The sequence below is a fragment of the Nelumbo nucifera genome, chromosome 4 (assembly GCF_055504915.1).
Source record: "Nelumbo nucifera cultivar China Antique chromosome 4, China Antique-T2T, whole genome shotgun sequence".
NCBI classification, from domain to species: domain Eukaryota; kingdom Viridiplantae; phylum Streptophyta; class Magnoliopsida; order Proteales; family Nelumbonaceae; genus Nelumbo; species Nelumbo nucifera.
The window spans coordinates 93,267,869-93,276,851 of NC_142652.1; positions in this window are offsets into that span (position 1 = coordinate 93,267,869).

Sequence of the window (8,983 nt, forward strand, 5' to 3'; positions counted from 1 at the left end):
AATGGATAAGTGCATTTATCCATGTTTTTTTATTTTCCAGGTAAAGAAAGCAACGACCATTTTAGCCATAAAAATCAATTATTAAAAGGGGCATTTTTGTCTCATCCAAGTGTTTGCAACTTTCCCCCATGTGAGAAAGTTATTTGGAGATAACATCTGTGCTCCACGGGGGGCATCCCACATGCACATCTCAGCACGCATTGGGAACATATTCCAAAGTTGTCAATGGTAGATGTTCCCAATACACAGTTGGGATATGTTGTGGGGCATTTTGTGGAGTGCCCTCTGTGGGGTGCAAATGTGAATTCAGTTATTTGCCCACATGGGAGATGAGTATACCCAAGAAAATAAATTTTCCCTAGCCCCCAGGGGAGAGCTAGGGGGGGGGGGCATGTTTTAACCCTTCACTCTTGTTTTATTAACTTTTGGCCTCCTAATCTATGTTCATTAGTATTTGACCCCCCTAACATAAAATCTTAGCTCCGCCCCTGCTAGTCCCCACATAAATCTGAAAAAAGAACATGGATTTCTTGGTAATGGGAACCAAAATCCCATTGACCAACTTTCCCCCTCTCAAAATTTAAAAGACAAATGCCCCAAAGTGAGAAATTGAGTGATTGTGGGGCATATACAGTTGGGCATTATTATTGGTTAGGTAGCCCCTAACACAAAGATTACATTTAGTTAATCTCGGCTCATTTTTTTCTTTCAAATTTGGAAACAATATATAAATAAATAAACAAATGATAACATGTTTTTTATATTTTTGTTTTAGAAACCTGTTTGTTCTTAAATCAAATGGTTTAGATTTGTTTTAGGAGATTATAACAAGAAAAGAAATTCATATCAAAGAATAACCCCCTAATGTCTGATATCTAATGCTAAGTATATGTTGGTGTAATTCATATTAAACTGCCAGCAAAAACTTTATCAAGAAAAGTCAGAATTTTCATAGTGGATCTTAACATGTATCAAGCAAAATTTTTGCGTGTGTTTTATTCCACGGCGTTTATTAAAACGCTGACATATCATTGTCAAATCAGCATTTAGCCCATCATGGTAATCCGTACGCATAAATACTCACAAAATCCGGCCTTAATTTATGTGTGTGCCTACCGTTGGGAGAAATTTCATTTTAACGCTTCCCCCAACAGTTAGATATTTATTCATTGTTCTACTGATGTGATGCCTAATGGCACCTAGTGGCGCCTACTTGTCATAAATAGTTGATATTATTACTTTCATTGGTTTTGAAGACAAATCAAATACAAGTGTTTAATTAATAAATGGAAGCTCTACCGAACACATACTTTGCTCTCTTCCTCTAGTTCTTCTGTTGCATCCACTCCAATGTTCGGGTTTTAACATGTTTTTTGTTGAACATCTTGTTAGAGAAAATAGTTGTGTTGACATCGGCTTAAGACAAGTTGACATCGGCAGCCCACAGGAAATGCTCCACAGCACATCCCAACCGTGTATTGGGAACATCTCCCAATGACAAGTACAAAGATGTTCCCAATGCATGCTGAGATGTGCATGTGGTGGGTCTGTGGGGCGCTTGCCTCATAGCCCAAACTAACAGAACTCACCTCTTAACGTTGGTTCACTTGGTTGGACCGATGCTAAAACACAAAAGCCATTCCTCTAATTCAAAATTAGAACCCTCTTTCTCTCTCTCAGATCTAAACCTTAACCCTTCAACCGGCCAAATCACCGGCAATTGGCAGCAGTATTTCTCTTCCTCCTCCTATTCCTTTATCATCAATATTACATCCAAACCAAAGCTCTTTCTCATTCGAACCCTCAAAAAATGAATCTCATTTTGACACTCTGCGTTTGGTTGCAATACAATCTTATTTGCACTAGTACAAATGTATAGGAGTGCAAATTTAAAGAATGTAAATTCTGGTTTAGTTTTGGCTTGGATTTTACTTCATTCTATTTCACGTCTTATTTTATTTCATTTGCAATGTAATCAAATAAAATAAGATAAAATTTGAAACAAAAATAAATCAGAATTTGCACCCAAATCATTTGCATTATCATTGTTTTGCATCAATACAAATTTATTTACACTGTAACCAAACTCCCCAAACACTCTGGTTGAAACAAAACTCTTTCCCATCTTTGATCACAGAAAACTACTACAAATCATCCGCCGCCGTTAATGTTTCTGGTAATACATGCAGCTGCTGCTGGTGAGTGATCCAACTACCTCCATCACCACTGCCTGTTGGACTCAACCTATTGACAATCAGAATCAGCCATGTGTCTTCTCTCGCTTGCCTCTTTCTTAAATGCTTTACTTGGGGGAGTTAGTGTCAAAATTAGATTCGTTTTTGGGGAACTCGCATCCTGTGGAGCCTCAGGTTCACAGGAGAAAATGATACAATCCAGACTAATAATGGAGAAAATTGTACAAGAAAAGAATAGCCATCGCATATGAATGAATGTCTCATGGGTTATCTTTGCTCACTCACCCCTAGTAATGAAAATTTTGGTATTATCTAAAACAGGACAGCCATTGTAACAAAATATGATCATAGAGTAATTAAGTAAATTTACATGTGAATGAAGTTGGTTAAGGGTAAATTTGGTATTTTAAAAACTTAATGTATTATATCAACATTTCAATTAGGAATGCTAATGAAAAGGAATGTATATATTTAGGCCATGTTTGGGAGTGTTTATATTAAAAATTAGTTCTTATTGAATAAGTGCTTATTCGAATAAGCACTTATTTACATTTGGCACCCAATTTTTTCAAATGCTTATATTTTATATTGGGTGTTTGGTGCTCTTTTTCTCCAATAAGTACTTAAATAAGCAATTGTAACTCTTTTGTCCTTCATCTTCTTTCAATTTTTCAAAATATCCAATCCAAAGTGAATGAATAAAAGTGCTTTCATAGAAGTGCTTTTATAAAAGTACTTCTACAAAAGTGCTTTCATAAAAGTACTTCTGTAAAATACTTTTATAAAAGTGCTTTTATAAAAGCACTTCCGTAAAAGTTCTTTTAAAAAAGTGTTTTCGTAAAAGTGCTTTTATAAAAGTACTTTCATAAAAGTTCTTTTACAAAAGTACTTTCGTAAAAGTAATTTTCAATGGGTATAAATTGTTTTTGTAAAAGGGTATAAATGTTTCAAAATATCCAATCTAAAAGTGCCTTTGTAAAATTGTTTTTGTAAAAGGGTATAAATGGTATTCTAGAAATTCAATGGGGACAATTATGGGAGAAAAATATTGAATAAGTGCTTATTGTATGAGCACTTAAAAAAAGCTATCAATTTGGGCTTAAAAAATAAGCACTTATTTCAGACTTATTTCCTAAACACTACTAAGTGCTTAATAGTGTGGTCCCCATCCAAATAAGCACTTAATTTTAAGCACTCCAAACATCGCCTTAGACCCTTTTTCAAAGCAATAGGGGAGGTTTTGTTAATGTCAAAACACATGGGAGTTTTATAGGATTTTTAGAAAACCCAAGGAGGTTTTATAATTTTCTCTATTTTTAAATGGAATTTAAATTGATTTTGAATTAATTAAATTATATTAAGTTTTGTTTTATTAATCCTTATTAAATTTAATTAACTATGTTAAGTTTTATTTTTTGTGGAATAAGTTGGTCTTAAATTAGCAAAAATAATTATAAAACTAATAATTGTTAGATAGTTTTGTATTAGTTCTATATTAATTTTAAATTCATATCAATTTTTAAATTATATTATTCTCTTTTATTAATTAAATTATTTTTTTATATTAATACAAATTCAATAACAATAATTAATAATTAATTTTATTTTCTTGAGTAACTTACTGGATTACTTTTACTATGGTTAGTTAATTTTTATTATTTTCAAATTGAATATAAATGGATTATAATTTTTATGATGTTTTATTCAATGTTTTCAACCTAACATTGACTTAGACGGTTAAAGCATTCAAACCATCAGCCCACCCTATTTCTAATTATGGGTTTCCTAAATCTTGCCATATTCAACTTGTGTGGTTTAAACATTAACCCTTTATATCCAGTCATTAGGTCACAAATTACAATATACAATGTATTGAAAACTTCTGGAGGATTTAACTTTATGCTTGGTTTTTTGATTGGGGATGATATTTTTTATATTTTTGAAAACTTTGCATGATCTTTGCAGCCCCACGATACCAAAAAAAAATCAATTGGTAGCCTCAAATTTTAATTTTTGGCTCTGATATTTATAAAAGAATAAAAACAAATATATCTTATATTCTACATATATAAATGGAAGACGTGTCACGGTTTGACTCGTACAACCCAAATAATTGAATCATTGACATGTGACCTAGAGGCAAAAACTATTTAACCTCCAAGTCAAAAAGACTGATTTTATTTGTTGGGTGAAGTAAATAATATTTCTTTTGAAATAAAAATTACTAGATTAATTAATTTAAAAATTAACTATTTTTTAAAAGGAACTAGATTATTTAGCCTACTAATATATGATTGAATATCTCCATTTAAATATAATTGATCTTTATTAATAATTACAATTTAATGTAAATATATCTAATGTATATAAAATTATAACTAAATTGAAATGGAAGTAGATATAGATAAAGTTAATGAATTTTAGGCAATTCAATGGAGTAATGGAGAGGGGAGAGGCATGAGTTATTGAAGGAAAGAGTTAATGACATAATTAATGACGAGAAGTAATTAAAAGAATTTATGAGAATAGAAAAAATATAAGTGCCTTTGAGAATAAACTAGAAAGTAGGAAAATGATAGATAGGTTGGAAAATTCCAATTTAATATATAGATATAGATATGGTTCTTTTTGCCTCTCTCTTCTCCTCCCCCTCTCTCTCTCTCTCTCTTAAAGTTATATGATGACAACCTATTCAATTAATATTAATTAATAAATTTATTTATGTAACATAATGAATTTATATTTTTTAATATTATACTCAAAGTGAACCTAAACCAAGTAATTAATTTATATTGTTAATATTATTTAACCTAATTAATTTTAAAACTTTATTATTTTTGTTCTTATATTTTCCATTATTTTTACTTTTAATGTTATACTAACAACCTCCCATAAAATAATCTTTATTTCATTTTTTATGATTTTTACTATTTTTTGAGATACAACTTTTATAACTTTTTTATTTATAGAAATTGTATTTTAATGTAAGCAAAATAAGGAATATTTTTAAGAAGACCTTATATTTTCAAAAATATTACAAATAATTCCATTGAAAGTAATCATTACTCTCTGTTATTTTCATTTATTACTACTTTTTTTTGTATCTTTCTTTCTCCTTCACTCTCTCTCTCTCTCTCTCAACTTTTAATATAGAGATATATTTCATCTAAATCATTCCCTCTCTCTTGTGAAGTTATATGATGATAACCTATTTAATTAATATCAATTAATTAATTTATATTTATGTAACATAATGAAGTTAGATTTTTTTAATATTATACTAAAGTGAACATATATCAATTAATTAATTTATAATTTATAATATTCTTTAACCCATATAATGTCATAATTTACAACCTTACTTGAAATATTTTTATTTCATTTTTTGTGATTTGTACTATTTTTTCATATACAACTTTTATGATATTTTATTTATAGAAATAGTATTTTAATGTGATCAAAATAAGGAGTTTTTTTTTTTGCATTTTTCAAGAAATGTTACTTTTCTGTTTATTTTTTATTTACGGATCTCCATCATTTAGACTTCAATGCCAAAGGCCTATTTTGGTTTGGCGACACATGGACCAGAGTGAAGAGAGAGAGAGAGAGAGTTATGTGTGACCCAATGGAATCTAGTGTCATGAGAAAGAGGGGTTGTGCGGGACTCGATTACACAATTGAGCTAGATGAATGGATTTCTCTAGAGGACTTATTATTAATCAAGATTTGGTAAGACACAGATTTGATACATTCCATCATCCAGCTCACCCGTCTATCTTGAAAACCGAATTTTCTCAAGACTTTCTCAATAAATTCCCACTCCAACATGTCATAAGCTTTTTCCATATCAATCTTACAAGCCATCACCCCTGATTTGCCCTTCTTCTTTTTCATAGAATGAATCATGTCATGAGCAATCAGAATATTATCATTAATTTGTCTATTAGATACAAAGGCACTCTAATATGGAGAAATAATTTTATCCAATAAAGGTTTGATTCTATTTACTAGAATTTTAGAAATGATCTTATAAATGACATTACAAAGACTTATAGGTCTAGAACCGTCCACTGATTCTGGGTTTTTCTTTTTCGGAATGAGAGAAATAAAGGTTTTATTAAGAATCTTACATAACTTTCTAAATGAAAGAAAGCCTTCACCACTTTGCAAACTAAGTCATTGACTATACTTCAGTATTTTTTGAGAAATAATGCAGTATGCCCATTAGGACCCAATGCTTTGAGATCTTTCATACAATTGAGGACACTCAGAATCTCCTCATCAGTAACATCTCTACTAATCTCATTGTTATGATCATCACTAAGACATGACTTGATACCACTAATGACTTTATCAATGTTTCTAGTACCCTCTAAGTGAAATCTTTTCTCAAAATGATTGCAAAAAAAATCATTGTGACCATTAGTCATATTTTCATCATCATCTTTAATATACATTACCCTATTTCTAGCCCTTCTTATTGTAGCCATTGTATGAAAAAATTTGTTGTTTTAATCTCCTAGCTTGATCCAACCTATTCTAGATTTTTGGGCCCACTAAGCCTCTTCTCATTTGAGAATATTGTTCAACTGCTTTTGAAGGGCTCCCTCAGGGTTAGACAGCGAGTGACTATCATTAACACCAATATGTTGATTTTGCACCTCCTCCAGCTTCTCGAGGATATTCGCTTTCCTTTTGAATATATTTCCAAATTTATCCATATTCCATTCTCTAAGGACCTGAACTAACTTATTCCTCTTCCTTACAAATTGCATAGCTCTAGAGCCATTCATTTCATAGCCCCAGGCATTTTCAATAGTTTGTCCTAATTCTAGATCTAAACACCACATGGATTCAAATCTAAATGGTTTAGGACCACAAGATGACATGGAATTTGTATTAAGAGGAGGTGTGATCAGAAGCTAAGAAAGGAAGATTGGTGAGGCAAGCATAAGGAAACATCTCCCTCAAGCCTCATTTACAAGAGCCCAATCTAAACACTCCCATGTGGTCTTATTCTTCCATGTAAATTGCAGGCCTTTCATCTCTAAATCCATGAGATTATAGTCATCAATTACATCATTAAAACTTCGAGTTTGACTATTTCGAACTTCCCTACCTCCACTCTTATTCTTTTTTCCTAAAAGAATTAAAATCACCAATTACACAATATTGATTGAAATTTTAATCAATCCCACACATTTCTTTGATCAACTTTACTTGGAGGCACATAAATAAAGGTATAAAAGCAAGAGTTGTTTGAATCAGTCTTAGAAACAAAAGCATGGATCATTCTTTCATTAGAAAATATTACTTGAAGGTTACATAAGTTTTTGTTCCCAAAAAGCCACAGACCTCCTGAAAATCCTACAGAATCAACAAGAAAAAATTCATCACAAAGGAAAGATTTAGCAAATTCTATTTGACCACTCTGGGTTTGATCTAGTCTTCATCAAAAAAATACACTAGGTTTATGCATTCTACTAAGTTCCTTGACATGCCTTTGTAGGGATAGTCTCCCTGCCCCTCTCACATTCCAACTAAAGACCCTCATCACCAACCGCTTTGTAAACCAGACCTATGTTGTCCATTTCCAATAAGGCAATTTCCCTATCGACATTTATTCCTTGTTGCACTTCATTATCAATACCTTCACTGATCAGCATATCAGTTCCCAGGTCCGCAGGGTTGTCATCAGTTTCACGGTATTGAAAGTCATTCCAATCCATCTCCATACTCACTCCTTCGTCTTCATCTTCCTCTTAAATTATGATCAACATTGTCATAATGAGACATTCTGAAACAAAACCGGCGGTTCACTATGGTCACTAATACATTGCTCCCTTATCTTCTTAGGAATCCATTGTTTACTTGGATGGATATTAGCAGCTGGTTCAATAGTGGCGTGACTGGCATTGACAAACTAGGCTTTCTGCGACTCAAACTTGTTGGGGGTGTATTTGGATTTCCATGACATCCAGGCGCTCCTCTTATTCAGCCCTGACATTACTTTTGTTTGATCAAACTGTTTGAATAATTGAGCTCTAATGCCATGAGAAGCACTTTTGCAACCAAGTTGGTTCCTCCTTCAATTCACAGTGGTCCACCCATCATTCCTAGAAGTCTGGTAGTTTTTTGTGCATTTTGGAGCCTTGTGCCCCTCCACCCGCAGTTGATACACAAATCAAACAAGTTCTCATAAAAGACCTTCACTTTATTATCCTCGCCTTCATCATTCTTAACAGGTGTTAATGGTATCTCAAGAATAAAAGGATTAGATAAGTTTATTATAATACATACTATTGGGAAAACAATAGAGGTTAATTTAATGGTATCATCATCGAGTTTGATCACCTTACCAACATCTCTAAGAATGACTTGAAGCTCATCCTACTTTTTTCTCTCAGGGAAGAACTATTATTAATACCCGACAACTTATCCAATTTCCCAACAAGTTTTTGTTCCTCATGAAGCATTTCAACACGTATTTCATGATTTGTCATGATTGCACTTCTCAAGTAATCACGTAAGGGGGAGAGCCTTCCATGTATTCCAGTAAAGTTTCATTTTGAATTTTTTTTCTTAGAATCGGTTGTAAGCTCTGATGCAATTACAATCTAGTTTTTACATATCTTGATCCTTTTGCTGAGAAACAGATGCCAAGACAATAATTCATTATGCTTTGACGCCTGACCTACCACTTTCTCAAGCCATTTCGAAGATTAAAGAAATTACAAGGTCCTCTGTAAATGCAACTTTTCTATTTTTCATCAGTTGTAAGTTTAATA